Genomic DNA, 23,733 nt, shown 5'->3' with positions numbered 1-23,733 from the left:
GGCTTTAAATGGGAGACTTTGTGTGTATGCATGCATATGTACACACACACATACACAGAGACACACACACACAAGTGCCCAGAGGCCAGGGAGCAGGTTGGGCTATCATTTCTTAGGAGCTACTTTTTTTTTTTTTTTAGACAATCTCTCATTGGCCTGGAGTTCTAAGATTTTGCTATTTGCTAGGCTGGCTGGAAAGTGAGCCCCAGAGATCTGACTGTCTCTGTGTGTCTGTCCCCCGCCTCCCGCTTCACTGTGTTATTGTGCATGTACACCGCCATACCCAGCTTGGTTTCTGAGGGTTGAACTCACTTCATCGTCTAAGCCATTTCCCCAGCCCCAAAGGTAGAATTCTAATTGATAGGCTAACGCAGTGGTAGGCGAAAGCTGGGCAGGGCGTGCAGACATTAAGCTGTGAACCTTAGGGACAGCGTACCTTTATTAACATCCCGCCCCAAATGAAGAGGCCAAGAAGACCATTTTCCCCGCCTTAATAATGGGTGCGCACGTATCGACTTTCTCCGTGCCCTCCTGCTTCCACCAGAATGCTTTCAAGTTCATTCCGCTTTATTGGCAGTGACGTGCGTACCAAGGGGGACACCCAGCTCTCATTATCCAATTTGAGCTCCACATATTCATTGCCTTCCTGATTTATGACATGAAGAATTTTTAAGTTCTTATTAGCATATATTAAGTGTACGTCATGGATTTTATTACAGTATTCTCGTATGTATATGTATTTTGATCATATTTGCCCTGCTATTACCGTCTCTTTTCTCTTAGGCTCCTGATGATCTCACCCCTCTCCTCTGCCCAGCTCATCCTTAGCTTCTGGTGTCATGTTTTCTATGTGATGGGTGGGGGTGGGGGTGTGCACTGACATGTTTATGTTTTCTGTGTGATGGGTGGGGGCTGGGGGTGTGCACTGACATGTCTATCATGTTTTCTGTGTGATGGGTGGGGGTGTGCACGTGCTTATGTTTTTGTGTGATGGCTGTGGGGGTGCACATGTTTAATTAGGGTTATTTAAAGGAGCATCCATGAGACTGTAATCTCAGGAGCACGAGAAACTTACCCACAGCTACGCTACTGAAAAAAAAGTCTCCCTTTCCAGCAACTGCCTAGAGATCCTCAGGGAGGGATGGGACCTCATGAGTCCCTCACCTCTAGCGATCCTCAACTGCCTATAAATCCTCAGGGGGGCGGGGCCTCATGGGCCCCTTCCCAGTCTATGAGAGAGTGACGTGAGGGTTAGACTCCCGTTCCTTTCATCTGTGAGCGGCTACATCTGGCTGCACGTGTTTACTCTGAATTGTACTCCCAGCTCCTAGGTTCACCAGGGTCCTCGAGGTGTAAAACAGCTTAGATGGTAGAACGTCTAAGATATCACTAATTACCCAAGATGCACTGTGGCTAATTATTGTATCTCCCCTAACTATTTACAACCCCAAATACTTGCTTTAAATAGGAGTTACTTGGAATTTTTATGGGTTAGAAATAAAACTCCTTGATACCAGAAGCTGTGTAGACATGACTTTGTGCTCCATTCCCACTTTGGACACATGAAAAGTAACTTTGTTGTGGAGAATATTGCTTGACAAACCTCGGGTTCTGTGTCCTGTGACATCTTGCTCACCCTTTATTCTGCAATGGCCCATACTGGTAGATGCCACTTTCTGCTGCATTTTTGGCCATGAGGTAACATGACTTTTGTTTTTGCTTTAGTAGAAGAATAAATATTTTTTCCTTCTTGGTTTATGGAGCAAACTCATAGACTAGAGAACAAAGTCAAATTGTTGCTTCCAAGGTCAAATTCATGCTACTAAGTTGTTATGAGATTTGGTGGGGAAAGGGGGCACCCATCACCTCCCTGCATTTGTTTCAAAAAAGGAAAAGGAACAGTAGCCCCTTAGGTTATAGTCTTTTTCTAAGAGTGTGACTCTGTAGAACTGTACCCGAGATCCAGACTAAGTAGCTCTTTATAATGCTGCAAACAGTGCTGACATAAAATTTCCTTCTGTGTGAAAACCACTTCGTTTACAAAGCTTGCCAGATATTTTCTGTTTTCATATCTCTTTTCTAATCACAGAGTGGCCCATGAACAGAAGCGTCAGGACCCCCTAGGAGAGTAGTTCTCAAACTGTGGGTCACCAACCCTTTGGAGGATGGGATGACCCTTGCACGGGGTCACACAGCAGATATCCTGCATATCAGTTATTCATGTAACGGTTCATAGCAGTAGCAAAGTTGCAGCGGTGAAGCCGCCTGAGGAAGGACTGAGAACCACCACCCTAGGGCATGCTAGAGCTGGAGAATGTCAGGCCTTACCCATGACCTTTGAAGTCAGAACCTACATCTTATCAAGACGCCCCAATGACGTGAAGCACCAGGGCACTCTGAAAAGTGATGCTTCCTTTCATGTGGTGTCTGGGATAGGCCCTGGGAAGGAGGCTGTGATGTTTTCCAGAAGAGGGAACTGAGAGCCAGAGTTGTAAGTAGGTCAAGGTCACTGCGATAGCATCAACCAAGAGTGTCCTAAGTCTAACCATATTCTAAGCCTAATGCTGCCTTAATGAGACTGGAGTGAACCTTACCCAAGAGACCTCACTGCCCAGCCCATGGGGTTTGACTGTATGACTTGGAGCAGCCAACAGAAATTGAGCAAAAGCAGAAACGTGCTTACCACTTGCAGGGTCGGGGGCAGTGTTAGGATGTGTATTTGTACCCATATGCCTGTGTGTTCAAATGTCTTTGCAAATCCTTCATGCTATTTTGCATCCGTTGCTCACCGGAGTGGAGAGAACCCTGGAGATTATATCGTAAAGATGTAGGACTCGCCGTAGCCTGAGTATTTTGGTTTCTACATCAATCCCATCCCTCTTGAGTTTCCACCTGTCTAGGATGTATAAGAGAACCTCCTGGGTTGACCATGAACTGTTTCAGAGGTCGGGGTCTGTGTGTTCAGCATGAAGTTCATTTTTAACATATTCATTTGAACAATGGCTTTGGAGATGAAGTTGTAGATAAATTGGCCCTTTGTATTCATTCATTTTTGTCTTTGGCAGATTGCTTGGCTGTGGTCCAGCATGCAGAAGTGAGTGTGGGGTGAAAAGCAGCGGATCTGATGGGTTGCGAGGATGTAAGAGCGTTTGAAGGCTTCCACACCCTCTCCTCCAGGGTAAGGCAAATGCATTCTCTGTTTTGCTGGCTTTGCTGAATCATAGATGCTCTTGTCTCGCCAGCCCCTTGGAGTCAGTGCAAATGGGATGCTCTGTCTCTGAAAGGCTTCTAAAGCTTTCCTTATTCAAATCATGGACTCAAACCAACAAATAAGAAAAATGGTTACCAAGGGGTGGGCTGAGTTCTGTGCATGGAGATATCGCTACATAGGGTTGTTGAGTGCGTTTGTATGGGGTGTGATTTGAACAGGCAGGCTTGTTGAGGCTTCCCGAAGAGCAGGGCAGAGGGAGGAATTGAGACTGCTCTTTTTCCTCAAGCCATACCATGTTGCTAATAGTTTAGTCAGATGTTCCTGCCCACCACACTCCTCCTGCATGAATCCTTCACTGCACTTCTCCTTCATGATCTCTCTGTTCATGAAGGAAATAGCTGGTCAGCAGTAAAGTCCCAGGTGTGGTGGCCCATAGCAGCTTAAAGCCCAGCATTCTGCCCATGCCATAGTTTTCCATCTGGTATCTCTGAAGGCTGCATACACAGCCATGCAGCTGTCTGTGGTTGCTGGTACATTGCATGTGACTGCTGGGGACTTGGTAACCAAACCTGGTTTGGAGGGTTTGTGTGTGTGTGTGTGTGTGTGTTTGTGTGTGGTGTGACAAAAATGTCAAGACTAGTAGGACATAGTGTTTGGTGAGCCCTTCTGGATCTAGGTGGGGGTCCAGGGAGGAATGCTACTTTTCTATGCTCTTCAACTTCCGCACTTGAACAAAAACCAGACGCCTTGAAGAAGAAAGCGTGACCAATACTATTCCAAGCAGAGCGGAGAATGGTTTGAAAGGGACAGGAGCGGTGGCGTGATTTTTTTTTTTTTCAGCTTTTAACCTGGAGGGAGGACTGTTTTTAGCCAATGGGGTCAATGTCATGAGGCCTTCCTAGACGGAGGGCACCCGGAGACGCTGCCTGTACCTCCGTGCCTCATGGGGCTCATTAGTGAGTACGATTTACTGAACAATCAGATGATTAAGGGCTGCAGATCCCTGGAGATTCCCGTCAGCGTGCCTCATTGCTGCTCTCGAGTGACGCACATGCTTAGGGACGAAGTGGGGAGATGCAGCTGGGAGGAGGCCATCTATCGAAGGGTCCAGGTGGCCAACTGGCACCGACCTCAGCCCAGGGCCTGGGGGTTCCTCATGAGAGGAGCATTCCTTGTTAAATTTTGTCCCTAAAAGAATTTTGCTTAGCATGGGGCTAGTCTCCTTTTTATCTGTGGCTCCCACGTAACCTCTGTTTTAAATGTATCTAAGAAGTATTTTACATCAAAAAAATTAGCAATTGACCAGCATGTTCCTGTGTAAATGTTGTAGAAGGGTCAATTTGTGGAGGCGATCATTCTTTAACCATTGATAAGGGGCCAAAGAAAGTGATGTGAGTTACCAGTGTACTAGGCAGCACTGGTTTCAATGAGAGAGGTTTTGTGTGGGCTGCACTGTGCATTGTAGGATGGATAGTGTGCCCTTGCCCTTAGCCTCTGCCCACTAAATGCCAGTAGCTCCCCAAGCAACCATGACCATCAAAAAGGTCTATGGGTATTGTTAACTGTTTGTCACAGCTGAAGGGATACAGTGATTTAATCTTGTTCTGTATTTCTCTAGGGCTGTGTTTTAATTTACCTAATTCCTTTTTTCCTCCCAGTTTCCCTCCCTATAAAATAGGTTTATCATAGCAACTCAGCCCGAGGAAGCAAGGTAGCTAGTACTGTGTGGTTGTTGAGGGTTTCTGTAAATATCAAATGATAACTGTCTCCCACAGATCCTTAGGGCCCAAGAATCCCTCCTGATCCTCATGATGTAAATAAGAGGGGAACAATGGGAGTTAAAGAATGGCGAAGTTAGCAGTACGCACAGCAATGTGCAGTCCTAGACTCTGAGTTCACTGGAAGATGTGCTCTTATTCACTGCAGCAATATATTCTGCTTGAAAGCTTTTCCTTGGCAAAGTTAAGGACCAGCAGCGGGCATGAGGCAAAAAGATGGCCATTCCAGAGTAGTCATGGAAATTGCATCTGACAGGGTGATTTCTTAGTGTTAAAATGACCCAAGTATAATTAGACCAAAGGACATAGAGAAGAAACCACCAAAATAAAAATTTCCTCCCTCATGACTGACAATCCAGACCAATTTTTGCAAGTCATATAAAGATAGACTGCTTAGAGAAACTCATGATTATTATAGAACTTTTGTATTTCTTTCCTTTTTTGCCCTTTGAGAGTATGCAGAGAAACCCTGCCTTGAAAATAAAAGAGAGAGAGGCAGACAGACAGACATACATACAGACTGAGAGAGAGTATGGGATATTGAAAACAGGCTTCTTCACTGTACATCCTCGGGGTGATAAATAACATGGTTTCATGATACATGTTCTTTGACATTTTCCAGTGTTGTATCTTGGAACAGTAAAAGGAGGTTAGACTTCTGAACTAATATGAAATAAACTGCACTATTTTAGCAAAGAGCCTCAGTTCTGCTAGAGGACACGGCCACTGCAGGGATGGATAGAAGCTGTGAGCGTCTTTTGAGTTCTTCTGTGCTGTGTTTCGGGTTCATGAAAGATTTGCCCCTGCTATTTCCCTTGGATCTAATGTGTGGGAGGCCACTGTAGACAGTCTGGTGTCTTTGGCTTCTGGGGTGTGTGTGTGCGTGCGTGCATGCATGCATGCGTGTGTGTAAGAATGCCTGGAAGAGAGTAGGAGTACCTTGAAGAATGAGGCTCTTGCATGAAAAGAGAGGTGGCAGGGCAATGCTTATCTTGGTAGGAGTAGGCATGTGTTGGAGGCTGATATTTTTCTAGCGCTCCTGCTAGAATTCTGTCTCCAGGCCAGTCATCAGGATTGCCTGGTTTCCTGTTATTTTCTGCTCCAGATCTCTCAGAGTGGACCTCGTGATCTGGCTTAACAAGGCCCCAAGGTGACACCTGGAGAATCCTTGTTCTTTTGCATGGCTTGTCATGTGTCATGGGTCTTACATGGCATCTTCGTTTCTGTGGTGGGGAAGGCATAGAGAAAATATTTGTCTAAGCTCTCAGAATAGACAGGATTTTCTGATGAGCACAGAGAAGATTTGTGTCATCTTCCCAGAGTGGTCTAAACTTTGCCCCAGTAGCAGTCACTAGCCATGTGTGACTATGTAAATTGTTTAGATTATATCTCAGGTGCCCTATAGTCACCCTTGGTTTCTGTCCGCTGTCATAGATAGTAGAGATAGAACATGCCCATCACTGGAGAACATTCTACTGGCCACGACTGCTTTAGATCCTAAGGCTCCCAGTATTAGCGAGTCGCATTTGTAGTGACCACGTACTCTTGTTATAAAAATATATCAATTCATGCAGAACAGAACTCTTTTAGAATGGCTCTATCCCAATAAGACGTGAGTCTTGCTGAATTTTTTATCCATGTTACATTTGTCTGCTACGGGCAGTGCCCTGGGTCTGTCCCTCTGACATGATAGAATGCACCATCTCGCGGAGCTGTCTCTGTCCATTTTTCTTCTTGGCCGGGCCCTCAGCAGTGAGGCTTGTTTGTACGGCAAGCCTTTTATGAGATCACCTGGAGCTCCACAAAAAGTAGAAGAAGCGAGAAGAGAATCTTCACCTCTCCTTCTTCCAAGTCCCAACTTGGTCCAGAAAAGTGTTCCATAAAAGGGTCTTAATTCACAAGCCTACCCTCTAAGGAGTTACCCCTTGCAGGATGAATCTCTAATTTTCCACTAATCTAGTTTAGTGACTAAGCCCTTTAGTAACAGAGAAGGCTTTTCTGTTAATATTATCAAATTTACCAATATTAGTTGCTCAGAAATTTTCATTTGAACAGATGAAAAGAGAGGGAAATAAAGACACATTTTTTAAGAGATGTAATTTAAAGTTTTCTGAGCCCACAGTTGTTCTGTGTGATATAGGGAATTCAAGCGAGAAGTTTGTGTGCCATTAATAGGGTGACTGGAAGGGAGGGGAGAGGAGGCTGGGGTGAAATTGGTCTTCTAGATGATTCGCTTGGTTATGGGAGTGGGGTAGTTGGGACGATGACACAGTGCTGTTTTTTTCCTTCTTTGTGCTTTTGTTTTGTTCTTGTTTTTTTTTTAAGACAGGATTTCTCTGTGTAGCTCTGGCTATCCTGGAACTCTCTTTATAGACCAGGCTAGACTCAAACTCACAGAGATTTGTGAGGTTTTTGTTGTTGTTTTTAAAAGACTTTTTTGAGTGGCTTTAGGTAGAAGCAAAACGCAGAAAGTACAAAGATCTTCTGTGTCCCTCCTCCTCCTACATATGCTTGTCTGTTCCTGTTGCCACCGTCCCTCTCCAGACTGACATTTCTGTTGTGCTCTATGAACTTACATTTATATCATAATTACCCCAGGACAGTGGTTTACGTTAAAGTGCAACCTGGGAGCTGTACGACCCTTGGATTTGGACCAATGCATGATGACACATGTTCACTATTATAAGTATAATGTGTTCCTGGGGCGGCAGGAACACATTATAAGGTCAGAAAAGCAAAACAGCCATCCACTGGCTCTTACCTCTACCTCAGTCTGAAATGGTGATCCTGCCTCCAGGAATCTCAGAATAAGACTGACTAAGTTGTCCCCTCCAGTCTTATATTCCTCTCTAGGGCTGGGATTAAGTTTCTGTGTCACAACTGCCTGGTCTTTAAGGCTGAGCAGTGAGGCTGTTTTACTCTTTGAATTTCAGGCAAGCATTCCTTATTAAAACACAATATGAAATATCACTACATGTCAGAGTTCTGGATTTGAGCCATTCTAAAACAAGCCTGGTGATGTCTCATTGTGGTTCTAATATGCATTTCCTTGATATGTATGTAACATTATTTTATATCTATATTTGTCATGTATGCATCATTTTGGCTAAATATCTATTAAAATTTTTGGCCATTTTTTATAATTAGGTTTTATATTTTCTTTTGACCCTTGAGGACATTTTATACTTTGAATCTTTTATCGTAAATATCCTTTGCAAATACTTTCTTACACCCATTGCCTTCTCATCCTCTTGGTGTGAACTTTCAAACAGCAGACATTTTTAATTTTAATAAAGTTCCACTTATCAATTATTTTATAAATTTTGCATTTAGTATTATTTTTTAAAAGCCAAAGTGCTACCTAAAGTCACTGTACATTTTTTCTTACCCCCTGTGTCTTTCATAGTGTTTTGAGTTTTATGTGATTCATGTTGAGTTAGTGACTGTGATGAATGTAAGATGTTTATCTGCATCCATTTATTTACTTGGGTACCAGCTTCTTGTTGTTCTGGTACCATTCATGGAAATACCCTTGTTGCCTCGTTGCATTGCCTGCCTTTACTCATTTGTTGTATGCTGCATAATGAGGGGGAAATTGGGAATCCAGATGTAGAAGAAGTTATAAAGACCTACCATAAGCTGTTTACATTTGGTTTCAGGAAGGAGATGGGCAAAGTCTTCCTCTACCCTGGTTTTGGGTATAGTATACCCTTTTCATGAGATTGAGAGACCCAGATAGGTGACCAAGGGTTGGCGGATCTGGGCCTTATCTTGGGAGACTCTGTAGCCCCAAGAGCCCTGAGAGTTGAGAAGGATTGGGGAGTGTTGAAGATTAGTCTGTGAGCACAGCCTGCCTAAGAAGAGATCTTAGTAGAGAAGTAAATTAGATGATAAATATAGTTTGGTGAGGTCCTTCGTTAGGACATGTCTAAAGTAATTAGAACTATCTCAGAATCTCTGAGCAAGAGAATCCAAATGAGTGGCTGGGCATTCATAAGTCTGGATCTTTCCAGGGAAAGGCAAGAAAAGCTTGGGAGGACTGGTTCAGGGGGATAGTAAAGAAGGCATCGTTAAGATAGAACACAGAAAAGAAGGCAACAGACGAGGGGATGGAGAGGAGGAGTGTGATTGGGGTAGTGACCACAGGGAGGAGGGAACAACGGCTTAGTTGATTTTGTCGATGTCCTGTGCTAGTCAATAAGTACCATTGGGATTTTTGGCACCACAAATAGGAGTATTGTGAAGGGAATTGATGGGAGTTAAAAGGGTTGCTTGCAATAGCTACTCAATGATGGGCTTGTGGCTGAGGCGTGTGGTGGGAGCGGGAGGATACTGAAGGTAGAAGAGTTTCTCCAGATCACAAGGATAAGATTGTAACTGGCAGCTGTTGAAGGGTTTGAGGTGCCATAGATGAGAGGGTTGACTGAGGACAAGAAGCTATGGGTAGAAGTTTGGGTTTGGACAGGAGCACCACCAATGTCTGGGCTAAGGAAGAATATGGTGGATATCTTTAGGGGGAGGGGGATGTGTATAGAAACCTTACATTTAGATAAGAGACATCAGTCTGACAGTGAGAGTGGGCACTGGCATTCATATAGAAGAGTGGGTGGAGGTTGTGTTGCCAGGCTGGTAGACCATGTTAGGTGTACAGAGTGGATTATGGGAATGATTAGTAGAATTCCTGAGACGCCTGTTGTTGTTAAGTTAGTAGGTTAGGTTGCCCCATGCCATTCAGTTCATAGGGAGAAAGAAGTCTAGTGTGAAAGGCGTTTTGCCTACCAGCCACTGTGCTGTTCACCCTGAGTTCTGATGAATTCAAGTGGGACTGATTAGGGGTCAAGAATTTGGGTCTCTTCACAGAACCAAGATGGGGGATGAGGGTTGTTGACAGAGGCCAGCAGGCCAGAGAAGACAGTCCATCTGCTAATGTCTCTATTGTATATAGCTTGTTCAAGCCGTCTTTGTGGGCAGATGTAGATTAGAGCATTCCTTAGCCCAATGGCCAGTTTGATTACATCAGAAACAAGGAGGTACAGTCTTTGACTAATCATCACATAGATGGACAACACTAAAAAGACAGGGTTGAGGTGATGGAGGAAGGTCATTGGTTAAAAAATAAACTTCTTGGCCCTCATAGGTTAGAACATAGGTGGGTGGAGTAAACAGAACAGAATGCTGGGAGGAAGAGGAAGTGAGCTCAGACGCCATTTCCTCTCCGGGCCAGACGCAATGAAGCAAACCGCCAGGTCAGACATGCTGAATCTTTCCCGGTAAGACTGATGCTACACAGATTATTAGAGATGGGTTGATCGGGATATGAGAATTAGCCAGTAAGGGCTAGAGCTGATGGGCCAAGCAGTGTTTAAAAGAATACAGTTTGTGTGTTGTTATTTTGGGGCATAAGCTAGCCAGGCTACCAGGAGCTGGGGCGGCAGGAACACAGCCTGCAGCTCCCACTACATTGAGGAGTTGCAGATTCTTCACAAGCCCAAGTGAATCCTGAGGGCTGGCCTTGACAGCACCAAAGGAAAAATTAACTGTGGCCACCTACATGATCTTAAACACCCAGCAGGGAAGTATAATCGAGATTAAAATGATCAGTATGTTTCTATAACAATTCAGGGGACTGTGGCCCTAGGGATATATACTTAGCTATATGAAATGCTAATTTGAACAACCATTTCTCAGTAATGATTCGCTTTCTGATTATATATGTTGCCCAGATAGAAGACAAGACCTTCCTTGGCTTACTTTAGCACTGCAATGTCTGTCCACAGCTGAGATACAGGCCTGTCTTATTAAACACTGAAGCCAAATCTAAAATCCATGCTTACCAACTGTAGTGCTCTATCTGGAAGAGTACTTAGCACCGATGCCACTGGTGTGTCTCTCTGTACCCTAACCATCTGTGTTCCATGGCTGAAAGAGGATGCCAGATACTGTCACTAAACTCACAGGTCTGGGAAGTTATTCACGATATCCATGTGTTGTCCTTGGAGCATGGCTAGACCATCCTGTAAAAGATGCTGACTTCATTGACTTCTCCCACAAGCTGCTGATTACACAGTTACCTTAACCTCGTACAGGGTTCTGGTGCATGGTCCAGCCAGCCGTACTTACATTTCACCTTACTGTTTAAAACTTGAGTTAATCGTGATGCTGAAATGTTTTCCTCATTAACTTCATCTCTTAATGTTCCCCCCAGGGTTTTTATGGAGGATACCCAATGGTCAGTTCTGAACTTAATGCTGGCCGATGAAAAATGTCTCAAGTCTACCAAACTCTTATAATTGACCACAGTGACAAAATTCATCAGTCTTCCTAACATCTGTGACAGAGCCCACCAGAGGTTCTATAGATGATTTTCTTGCTTACTTTCTTCTTTCAGTAAGGACAAAGCTTCCCCAGCTCTTTCCTTAACTATGATCTCAGCAGGAATCACACAAGTCCTAATAGCCTCACATTTATATGTATGTTGGAGCTGCACACTCCAAAGGTGCATACTGTTACTTCATGCCTGTATTATATTTTAGGTCTTTGCCATCTGTAATGTTTTCCTGTGATGAACCCTCCTCGGAGGCACACTAACTTCTGTCCTTTCTACATCATCTCTTTTGTCACCTCGAAGAAGTTTAAAGAGATCTGATTCCCTAAACCTCTAAAGGCAGTGGGGGTGGGGCTAACGGGCCATCCAACCCATCCCACTTCTTGTCACTCTAGACAGTTTTCTTTCAGGACCCAGACCTGTAACAGCTGGACTCCCTGGTCCTGGGGAGGAAACACTGTTTCTACCATCACCAGTCAGGCCTGGGTCGGGATGAAGCATCAAGAAAACTAGATGAGCAAGAACAGGTCCAGCAGTCTTCCTGGAACTCCTCTGGCTCATTTCTCCCCTGGCGCCTACCCCAGGAGTCCCTCACTATCATAATTTTGGCCTATTCTTTCGACCATGCTTCTTTTTCTCCTTATACAGGAGCATCTGCAGGCCTCCACCAACCAGTGTCTCACGGTGCAAAGTGGTGGGGTTGCTGGGGTGGATGACCAGGAAATGAGAGTCATGGCTTCCACACAGATGTCTGGTTTTTCTTTTTTTTTTTCTTTTTTTGCATCTGTCCAATGTCACTCTTCCAGCTAACCACGTGTCCCCCTGGAATAATAGTTAGGTGGCTGTCTAAATGTTGAAAGACGTTTTGACATCTTTGACAAGTGTTGCTCAACAGCTGGGCGTGTAAGATCCCAGTTCTGATAAACGAAAATAACTTGGCTTTTCACTCTAAAAATAAACCCCATACAAGCGTTGTCATGTGGGGCATGACTGGCTGAACTGACACGGACTTAATTTCCTTATACAGTGTGTTTTGTTCACGTCCCAGGGCCGACCCCTTTACACCACTGATTGAGTGGCTTGGTGGGGGAATGGATTCCGCTGTCGCAGAAGGCTCGGCCTTTCTTTCTGGTTCTGTGTCGGGGCAGTGATGGTCCCAGCTCCATTTGGACCCACACAGCTGTGAGTGGAGTGATCTGGTGCAGTACAAACAGCCCATCACTCCATTGAATGCATTTAAGATGCAATCACTTTGCCACAAGCAGCCAGATCATGGGACAGAGAGTCTGTATGTTCTTAAAGGGACAGAACTTTTGTTGAAAAGGGCTCCAAAGAAAAGGAATTCAGCGGGGCTTCTCTGAGTGCTGGCTGGGGAAAGGATGGCATTAGTCATTGAAGGGTGGCTGGGATCAGTATTCTCACCCAGCTGCTGACTTCCAAGGTGAAAGGGTGGGTATACATCATTGACTCAAGTTTCTCTTCTGACTCAGGGGAAGGTCTTTGTCCCATTTATTGAATTTAAAATACCGTAAAGGGGGAAATACATAGGATTGCTTCCAATGAATTTGAATTTGTATTCATGTTTCTTCTGAAGGGAAGGAAGGGAAGTGTGTGTGTGTGTGTGTGTGTGTGTGTGTGTTTAGGTAACTACGTACTACCATAAGATTAAAATATAAGATTTACAGACTCAGTAATCTTGCAGCATAAACTAAAGGTAAAGTAATTCAAATGTGTGCAAATGCCATTTTTATAACAAAAATAAGACAAAATTCTGTGAGTTCTCGTAGAATCAGGAATTAATTCACAGCCCTTGGTGCAGATACTGTACTGACAATAAAGACATCTGCTCTCTCCAGGGGCAAAGAGATTCTGAGGGATAAAATGAGTGTCCAGGCTCCTGAATTTTTTAAATCCACTCCTGTCACAAAGCTTATGAGGCTCCCAGGAGGTTAAGTGTCCCAGGGGACATGGATTTGGGGTGTGGGTGCTTCTTCAAGCATTTCAGACTGAGACAACCAGCTTGGAGCCTCCCATCCCATCCTCTGAATTACAGCCTTTTTTATTTCCTTTCATATAAGAATGAGAGTCGTCATGAAGACTAAATGTTGAGTTTACAGCTGTCAACAAAAATGTTGTTGGAGTTTTTATGATAAAAGCCTGCATTCCAGCAGCCTCCAATATACCAATTAAAGAGATAAGAAATAGTGAAAAATAGAGAAAGTTCAGTGTTGCCATTTTGGGAAAGGGAACAGCAGATAAGGATGTAGGGGGGCCTCCAAGTCCATCTCTAGAAGAGGGGCCCACGGTTGGGGTGTAAGCAGAGGGCAAGAGGCTTGTAGCTTTGGGCAGTGCTGATCAAGGTGTGGTCCTGCCTGCCATTGACCCATCAGGGTCTCGGCTCAGGTCTGCTCTGCACGGTGCTGGGATAAGCTGTTCACTTGGTAGCTGTGAACGGCTGAAGGAAGCCCTGACCTCCTGCATAATTTTTCTCATCTGTGTGTGGGAGTTGTCCATCCTGTAAGGTGTTGCTCTTTTTGAAACCCAAGTTGATTCAAGAAGAGAGGTTAAGGACAAGAATGTCTCTTTGGCGCCTTCAGCCAAAGGACAGGTACACAATGAAGGCAGAGGCTCCTGGCTTCCATTTGCCTTGTAGTTGCCTTGTGGACCCAAGTGAAGAATTTTTGCTTCATGGCAAAGGCAGCAGCCAAGTGTCTATTGTAGAAATATTTCTTTAAAATGTTTCTAGCACCCAAATGTAGGGCTTTTTATTCTGAATACCATTGTATAAAATGCAACACGATGTTAACGGCACTGCTCGGGTAAGCCCTGGGAGTTTATTTAAAGCTGACTCCGCCAGTATCGATTCTCAATTATAACACATTTAGCATGAATGTACCTGTCAGCGTTCTCCAACAACGCGGTGCCTGGCTGGCAGCTCTGCCCTCGTCTCGCCGCCCAGCTGACAGCAGACCAGGCTTTCCTTTGTTCATCCTGTTTAAAACATCACGCTCACCCTCGCTCTCACTCACAAGCTAGAACCTCGTGTGAGGCCTATGCATTTTAGTTTCACCAAAGCTATTTCCTCTGTTTTCTTTCTCCCGCTTTTCCTCTGTCTTCCTTATACTCCTAAGTACCAAAGGAAGGCTTGCCTTTCTCTACTCCAAGTAACAATAACTTACTGCTTGTGACTTTTTTCCAGTTTTGTCTTTGGTTCTTTATTGTTAGCATGGCCTGGTATTTTCATATACATGGTGATTCTTTGTGAATTAACCATCTCTTGTTGCTCACCAGTTAGAGGGCGGAGATGTCTTTACAACGGAATCCTTCCGTGTTCTTTGGCCTTTGTGTATTCTGTGAATTGAACCCTCTGGTTACTTATGTGTGTATGGTGTGGTATTTATGTGTGGTGTATATATGTGGACTATGGAACCCTACCTGTTAACCCTGGGACGAGCCTATAATCCCCTGAGCCCTACTCCAAACTGGAAGGAGTTCCTGCCATTGACTGGGCGTGGAAAGGGGCTTGGGTTGTCTCCACTGGTCTCATGCAGGTTGACTGTCTGCCTGTCTGCAGGGTGGGCAGGTCACTGTGCAGTGTGTTCTCAAAGAATGTGGCTTAGGCTCATGGCCACTAAGATTACCCAGCTGCTTGGATTCTCCAGAACCCTGGTGAAGTCAGCATTTTGATGAGAGTTCTATTCCCTTGTCCTGGTTATTGGACACATTTTATTTTTCCTCAGCCAGACCCATGTCTTTGAAGGGCAGGGATAAGGTCTGATTCTCATATTCTCAGCCCTACATTTTGTTCCTATCGAGCAAGCAAACTAGGTAGTGGTCCATGAATGATTTAATCTAATTAGATGTAAGCCTTTATATAATTGAAGAGAAATAAATGCCTTTACCTACATGAGGATGTAAACACACCCTGAGGATATACCGATTGATCATAGCATTCAGATACCATGATGTGAATTTCATTTATCTCTCCATCCCTGTTTCTTCACCTCTGTGTCAGGCACTGTGTAAAGCTCAGAGGATCCAAAGGAGCTCTTAATGGAAGGGACAGAGGGCAGAGAGAGAATTTAATTTGATTAGAGTGTAAAGTACTGACGGAAACCCACACTGGGGAGCTGCCTCTGGGTGCAGGGAGGTTTTTATGAGACTGTAATGTTTAAAATGATGATTACCAGCCCAGGGGAGGAAGGGACGTGTTCAAGACCAGTCAGAAGCTCACGCACAAATCTCTATGCCCTGCGATCATTCCACTGAGCTTCGTGGAGGTTCTGTGAAAGCACTCATCACTGGTTACTTTGGTCATCTCAAATCTCATTCGGGCTTTTGGGCTGGCCATTTCATAAGCAGTTTATGTCTGGATCATTGTAGTGGACTGTGGCTCATTTCAATCTAAGCCCTAATGTGATGCTATTCAGAGGAGGGCCCTTGGAGAGAATCAGCTGCAAGGATGGACCCCTGAAAGAGATTGCTGCTTTTACAAGCAGAGGCCAGTGTGCCCCCTTCCTACCACATAAGGACACAGCAGTAAATCAGCAGCCTGCAACCCCCAGAGACTATCATCAGAACTTGCCCATGAGGACAACTCTACTCCAGTTTCCTCTGCGTTGCTGTGATAAAATATTCTGAACAAAGCAACTTAGATGAGCAAAGGATTTATTTGGCTTACACTTCAGATACTAGTCATTCACGGAGGAAAATCAGAGCAGGAACCCAAGTAGGCGTGTAAAACAGAAACCGTGGAGGATCCTTCTTTGCCGTGTCATTCATCATCCATGGCTGGCTGGCTTTCTTATGCAACCCAGCATCACCTACCTAGGGGTGGTGCTGCCCACAGTGGGCTGGGCCCTTTTACGTCCAGTAGCCATCAATGTGTACACACCCACGGGCCACTCTGGTCGACAAAATCCTTCAACTGAGACTCCCTCCTCAGGCGTCTCTCAGCTGTGTCCAGTTGACAGCTAAAGCTGACTAGAACACACCCCAGTGGTGGACTTCAACCTCTAGAACTGGAAGTCACCCTGCCTAAGGTATTTTGTTACATTAGCCCAGAAGGATGAGGACAAATACTTTTGCTTTGAAAAGGTGAAACACTGACTGTTTCCTTCCATGCTGCTCATAAAGCGGGGTTTCATGCCTTATACTCCCTCACCTCGTATACTGGTTACTGGATCCTCTTTGTCAGTTTTTCCAATCCTAGATGGTTTGTCCTTTACAAACCTACTTCCTTTTATCTGCCTCCCCTGATTATCCACATCACTAGGGATTTATTTTAAACCTTGCTCTACAGCGTGATTAAAATAGAAGACCTGGGGTTTACAGAAATCAAGTGGCCAGAGGGAAGTGATGAGCAGGAAAGAACTTCCGTAGTTTTAAGCTACTGATAAAACTCCAAGGCTCTGAAACAAGCCTCGGGGTTTGCCACTTGACACCAAATGGAGAAAGTTTTGTCTTTGCTTCCTAACTATGCAGGCCTCTGGAAATTTGTGGGCTCAACCAGACATGCGATCTGGCAAAAACTGAAGTCAAGCCTGCTTTGCATGTTACTCACGCATCCTAGATGGGCTGGGCATGGGGATGAGGTGATGCAGATGGAAGGGGTGTTAGAAGGACCAGTGACCTATACACCCTCTGTGATAGGTGTCATGTATTATGCATGTACATGCAAGAGTTGTCATCCTCTTGCAGAGAAGCATGACAGGTGTGGAAAATGCGATTTGTTCAAGATCACACGTGATGATGTCTTCATTCCCATCTCTGTTAACATCATTAATCTGGCTAATGAATTTCTGAGCTGTGAAATTGTCTGCAAAAGTTATATTTAATCGAGAACTCACAACAGACAAATCTAAAATGATGGAAAGACACTTAAGGAAATGCTCAACATCCTTAGCCATCAGAGAAATGCAAATCAAAACAACTTTGAGACCATCTTACACCTGACAGAATGGCCAAGATCAAAAACATTAATGACAGCTTACACTGGAGAGGATGTGGGGTAAAGGGAACACTTCTGCATTACTGGTGGGAGTACAAACTGGTACAGCCACTCTGGAAACAATCAAAAGGGGGAAAGGACAAATGCGCACAGTGTTCCCCTTTCTCTGCTGCCTGCTCTGTGCCAATGGGAGTGGGCAGCCTCATGCTCTCCTGCCACCACCTTCTCCCATGCCTTCCCGCCACGGTAGAACTACATGTCCTCCTATCATGAGCCAACATAAATCCTTCGTTAAGTTGCTTTGAGAAAAAATAATACAAGTGTGGTCACATACACACAGTGTGCACAGATCAAGCCATGGTAATTAGCACTTTCCATTTTTGTTTCTGTTTGGCGCCTAAGATCTCCTTTCTTCTAGAATCCATAGGTTCTATCATAAGGCATCATTCATAATAAGGTGATAGAGAGGATTAGATGTTAGCCGAATTAGGGAATTTATTAAGATCAGCCGCGTCTATGCTATGATGCTGGGTTAATATGAGCACTGAGAAGTGTATCAATTTCTAGAATAGTTCCAAGGTCTGTTACTGAGGAGGTTTAGGGTAGAATATGTAAGGACCTGATGCTGGGGACAGCAGGTATATATTCTAGTTCAACACTTGTACCTTGAACATTTACTCTGATATGAGAGGAAAATCAGCACCTTGCACTGAAGGAGGAATTTGGGCACAATTTGTAGATTGCCAGTACTGTTTAGCTGAGTGTTGTTACCACTCCAGGCATTTATTTTTAAAAGGAACTAGCAATTTTCTCCATCGGTAATTCATTAGACACCCTAAGAACCCACAATTTGACTCCATGGGCTGGACACCGAGGCTTCTGTGTGGGATGCTGGAGACAAAGCCAGACAATGCCTTCCCCAGGAGGAAAGGGCACCTACTCAGCTTGCAAATAAGGGTCCATTTCCAGTCATTCTCAGCCCAAGGCTCGATTCTCTGGTGTGAGTGCTTCTGGCAAAAGAATATTAATTTTTGCCCTTGAAGAATCACAACCCATTGACCTACAACAACAGCCAGGAAAGTTTTTTAGATTTCTTTTAAATAATTCATATTGTCATTCACATCCTATTATTTAAAGTTGTCAATCTACTCACACTCAAAAAATAAAAATATTTGTTTGTAGCCAGTGGTTATTATTCAGGACTGATATCAATACGTCAGCCCCCATTCTAAAAATCAGGATAGATTTAGAGAAAGATGGTTAGTGATCTTGAAACTGTAAACTGGGTATAGGTGGTTTGTAATCCTAGCTGCTTGGGAAACTGAGTCAGGAGGATCACAAGTTCAAGGCCTGCTTGGGCTACAAAGTGAGCTCAGTGTCAGCCTGAATGACTTATGGGTACTCTGTTGTGCGATTCCCCTCTGTATGCTGTGAATACATTTTATTACCATTGGTTAATAAAGAAGCTGCTTTGACCTATGGCAGGACAGAATATCACTAGGCAGGAAATCCAAACAAAGATGCAGGGGGAAAGGAGGCAATGTCTGGGAGATGCCAGCAGCCGCTGAAGAAGCAAGATATAAGATAATGCCACAGCCATGTGGCAATACATAGATTAATAAAATGAGTTCATTTAAGATATAAAAGCTAGTTAGTCAGTAATAAGCATGAGCCATCAGCCAAACAGTTTATAATTAATATTAAGTAAGCCCTAGAGTGGTTATTTGGAGACTGGTGGATGGGAGAAAAACCTTTGGTTACACTGTCTCAGCATTTAACGACAGGTATAAATGGAGTTGGAGATGTGGTTTATGAATGTGAGAGGCAGTGGGTTCAGGCCTAGCACCATGGGGGGCCTGTGGCGTACTCAGCTGTGTGGTCTCTTCTAGCATCATAAGGACTGATGCCAAGGGAACTCTGGACAAATAGTCTCACTCAGGACACATGTGCTTCCTTAGAAACTGAAGGGAGTCTTATTATTTACTTTTAGAGAATTAAATTTGTCTTATTCTTAAATTATGTGATGTTGTTTAATGTTTGTTCATTTCTAAAAAGAATGAACCGCCCCCTGTATATACAGAGAGAGAAGAAGAAAATTTGAGAGTTTTGTCAAAGTTCACGCATTTATAGTGGGCACATTCACAGAGTTTTCTCTTTTTCCTCACTCTGGGACCACAAGTGAACGAGTGGAGGCTTGAGTTAATGAGGTATTGGTTTTGCCTCGTGAACTAGAGTGGAGAGGAGCTCAAAGCATATGGAAGGGCATGGTTGTGATAATTGCGTAAGGGAGTTAAAGTGATTGATGAGGTAAAGCCCTTTATGAGGGGACTAAGGGACAGTGAAGAGTTGCTGGATCCATGGCTCCTGGGACCTTACTGTTGAAATTGGGGTTCCAGGTGTCTAGACTGACAAAGGAGATGGTGGTTGGATAGGTGCTCAGAGGTATTGCAGGAAAGGACTGGTATATGACCTTGGAGAAAAGTGTGGAGTGTTGGAAGGCTCATCAGTGTGATTCTGAGTTCACCTAGGGCCAGAGCCATTGGCACGAGATAGAGCAACAGTCGGGACCAGCAACCCATGGCTTCCCAGAGCGAGAGGGAGTGGGTGGGAGAGTCTGATGGTGCATGATTCAAAACTCGGGATTTTATATAAGAGGAAGGGAGGAATAAAGAATGATCTAGATGTGCTAACAAAAAGCAGCAAAGACACACCCACTCCACACCTAAGCAAAAAAAAAAGCCCAGGGAATTGGGGGAGGGGGCACTGCTTAAGAGTCTCTGATGGGGTCTTAGAGGGTAAGCAAGTGTTCTTAGGGAATGCCAAGCTTTAGTCAGGAAACTAGGGGAAGTGTTCCGGAAGGGTGCCGGGGAGTAGGGGGAGCTATTTTGCTGATGATCTCTTCAGACCCAGGATCTGAAGGTGTATGGAGGGTGAGAAACAGGACGGAGGGGGAGACATGACCCAAGGAACCCTGTGGCGAGAAAGGCTGAGAAGGGTGACAAATGACATGGAAACCCTGGACTTTGTTGTGCCTGTTGTTGACAGGTGGCAGTGATGGAATCTGCCCTCTACCCGGACTGTGGATATGAACGTGCAGGGCAACACTCTGGTGTTTGGGAAACCCACCAGGGTCCTACTTGGAATGGCCTTACATCATTTCTGTAGGGCTCCAATCTAACTGCAACCACAAGAGTGGCTGGCTTTAGTCAAAGGCTCTCCCTACTGCTCAGGGAGGAGTCACGGAAGACTCTCCTGCTTGACCCGGCTCTGTGATCACTCCTCCAGGCAGACAGCATGCCCTTAGACCGTGCTGTGTTTCGATGACTATTCTGGTCTGATTCAGGACTTCCGTCATGTTCTGCTTCTTTCCCCCTCCCCCCCACTCACTCTACCTGGGTTGTTGAATATTATAATGTACACCTTCTGAGGTGGGGATTGTGAGCTGCAGTGCCCCCAGTTCTACTCAAGACATCCACACCTAAAGCCCCAGAAAACACTTCTACCGACCTAACTCCACTGTCTGCTTAGCCTAGGAGGGGTTCCAAAAAACTAGTAAATGTCTTCAATGAATATTGAATAATAGTAATGTATTGGGGGAGAATCATTTATATTTGCCTCTTTGTGCATGGATTTAAAACAGAAGGAACCCCAGGGCAGGTCCTCACATCTCCCCCATGGACAGACTCTAGCATCTTCGGTCTCTGCGTCTCACTCTGCAGACCCCAGACAGTCTCTGACAAATAAACTCTGGGAAGATTTACAAAGGACCTAACTTCCCGTTCCTCTTCCTGGATCTCTGCTTCCTCGCTCACACAGAAATGTCGCTTCATGGGAGTTGAGATCCCCCTTCACTTGGATATGTCCACCTTACATTAAGGGGACTTCTCAGATATGAATCATGACTTGCAAAACAGAGTGAAGGATCAGAGGTGAACATAAAGGTCACTAGGAAAGGACGCCTCTTCTGTTCTGGAAAATGGGAGCTTTTGACAAAGGCTGGAGAGATGGCGTGGAACAGAAATGCTGTTCGTGGTATCCTTTCGAAAACATCTGTCCTAGCGACCACTTGCACAGCATGTAAATACCAGGGCAGTATTTTCTTTTCAGTCAGATCTTTGTACTAACACTTCCTCCTGGCTGTGGAAAAGTCTGGAGACAGTGAAGTCAGGCCTGTGTCGGGCTGGAGACTCCAGAAGCAGGGCCAGGCCTTTGTCTTATTCGGTGATTTTGAGGGAACGGTCTCCCTCTCTGGGAAGTTCAGTCTGACGCAGCTGCAGTGATGTGGTCCGTGGTGTGTGTTTGCTGAGTGAATTAAATCGTCACTGTGTGAACTGCTCTGTGCTCCTCTCTGAATCCTGGGATGCAAACGTGGGGCTGTGAGATGCACATGTATGTGCCAGTACCAACACTAATGGACACACACACAAACTCCTGCACGCAGAGGGTGACCCTGACTCCAGCTTCCGTGGGTTTCAACCAGTCAGACCGTGGCATGCTCCGTGATGGTTGGTAAGTGGGCTCACTGGAAATATAACTGCTTTCTCCAGTTCTTCATCTTTTGATTCTTAGAGGAAACAATCAAATTTGTCTCCGGAAATTATAAAATTATAGTGCGTAGAAAGGTAAATATGGCGCCTTGTCTGCTTCCAGTGGCACAAGCCTCGTCTTTTCACCTCTGACCTAGCTGGTCATTGTTTAACTATAGGTAACGCAGGAGAAACTCTGCCTTCTTTTTTTTTTTTAACTTTCTTTCCCATTACAGAAACATTCCTTATTGCTGAAAAGAAATGAAGAAAAGAAGTAGGGAGGGAGGAAGGAAGGAGGGGAACAAAGAAGGGATAGGGAGGGAGGGAAGCAGGCTTGATTTTGACATGGGGTATATATTCTTGGTTTTGTTGCGGCCACCATGCGCTCAGGCTGCCCTCACACTTGCGATGAAGCAGAGGATGGATAACCTCCTGCAGCCACCTCCTAAGTGCTGGGATTACAGCATAGGTCACCACACCTGGCTTAGGCTACGCCAGAGAAAGGCTTGCAGAGCCTTCTGCGTACTCCGCAAGCAGTCTGCCGACGGAGCCACGCTTCCAGCCCCACATGGCTTAATTAAGAACTTGTATGCCGCATTTATTAAATAACTCCTTGACCTTATTTTCAACAAGTTGTTTTATTCATAACCGGGCCAGTTCTTTTCAAATGAAGAAAAATTGTACGCCCATATGGCACTCGTGTAGATACGAGTATTCGTACGTGGCATTCTAGGAATAAAAATATCGTTTAAAAGTGAAAATTGAAATGCCAACAAGAGTCTGCTTCTGCAGAGTTCAGCTGTTTTCCAGGCTTAAGTGGGCGGGGATCGCATGTTAGAATTTTTCAGTGTAATTGGGGGGTTATTAATGCATGACGCTTTTGGTTCAACAAACAAGGAAATAGACTGTTCTGGAAGCTTCCTAAATTGAGTGTGAGGATTCCAGACAGCCCTACAGTGGTGCAAAGCTGTGACTCCTTGCTTCCTTACTGCAGTTTCTGTGGACTCCTCCTCTGAGCCTAAGGCTTCCTGTACAGTTTCCCTCCACTTACCACCGTCTGCTTGGCAGCTGGAACACGACATCCCTCGCTGGATTCCTTTTGAGTTAGGTAAATTTCATCTTTGCTGCAAAGTAACCGTTTTCCCAGAGCTTGAGATTTAATCAGTATCCAGTCGGGACAGGCACCAGCTTCATTCCCGCTGCCATCTGCCGCAGGCTCCTTTCGTGGTTTGTGTGCCTGCCGGTGAGATGATCCCTCCAATCTGTTCTGTATTACCATATTATTGCTCCTAGTGTACATCTCATTTATTTTAGATACATTTCATTATTGGCAGGATTTACGATCGTTTGTGGAGAGGCACAAACTATGACAACTTGCCATTTAAGAGTGGAGAAGAAAAGGCAGAGGTAGCATACATAGACTAGGGAATGAAGCTTTGAAATTGCAAGGTGCTGAGCTGGAGCTTGCCTTGCGGACACGCGCATGAGGTGTGGGACTTCATAGCTGTGTGGAAGGGATTTTTGTTATACTGTGTCCTTAGAGTGAGAACGGGCTGTTCGTCTCGACTCACCTGTGATTTGCTCAGTGTTGGTCAATATTGGAATAGCAAGGTCTTCATACACGGTGGCATATTACCCTCGTTATAAAGGCTAATGAATGAGACATTCATCCTCTGTATTTATACTTCCTTCAAAGCCCACCCTGCCTTTTCCTGTTGACACTCCCCTCTTTCCACCTTTCTACTAGTCACCCAAAATCCAGGTCTCCCTTAGAGTCCTTAAGTTTTAAGACTATTTTTATATCTATAAGCAAAAATGAAGCCTGGCATGCGTGTTTTCCCATCACCATTGCATCTTGTATTCAGTGTTGTTCGAGGTCATGCTGAAGTTTGTGCCTGTCTGTGGCACATTTTTATGCGTTTGTGTGTTCTATTCATCAATTA

At 44.7% G+C, this 23,733-nt stretch overlaps 1 protein-coding gene across 3 annotated transcripts in view; it reads left to right on the top strand.

Annotated features, from left to right (window-relative positions):
• The window catches only part of Tmem108 (transmembrane protein 108), a 275,455-nt gene that overhangs the window by 5,512 nt on the left and 246,210 nt on the right, over positions 1-23,733 (top strand). For 2 of the 3 annotated variants that reach the window (XM_057766265.1, XM_057766262.1), the window contains exon 2: positions 3,066-3,178. The gene's annotated coding sequence lies outside the window, so the exon portion shown is untranslated. Of the gene's footprint in view, positions 1-3,065; positions 3,179-22,794; positions 22,899-23,733 lie in introns of those variants that run through there. The other variant, XM_057766264.1, reaches the window with a different exon arrangement.

This window comes from Chionomys nivalis, chromosome 4 (genome assembly GCF_950005125.1).
Source record: "Chionomys nivalis chromosome 4, mChiNiv1.1, whole genome shotgun sequence".
NCBI classification, from domain to species: domain Eukaryota; kingdom Metazoa; phylum Chordata; class Mammalia; order Rodentia; family Cricetidae; genus Chionomys; species Chionomys nivalis.
This window is presented reverse-complemented; position numbering and strand designations above follow the sequence as displayed.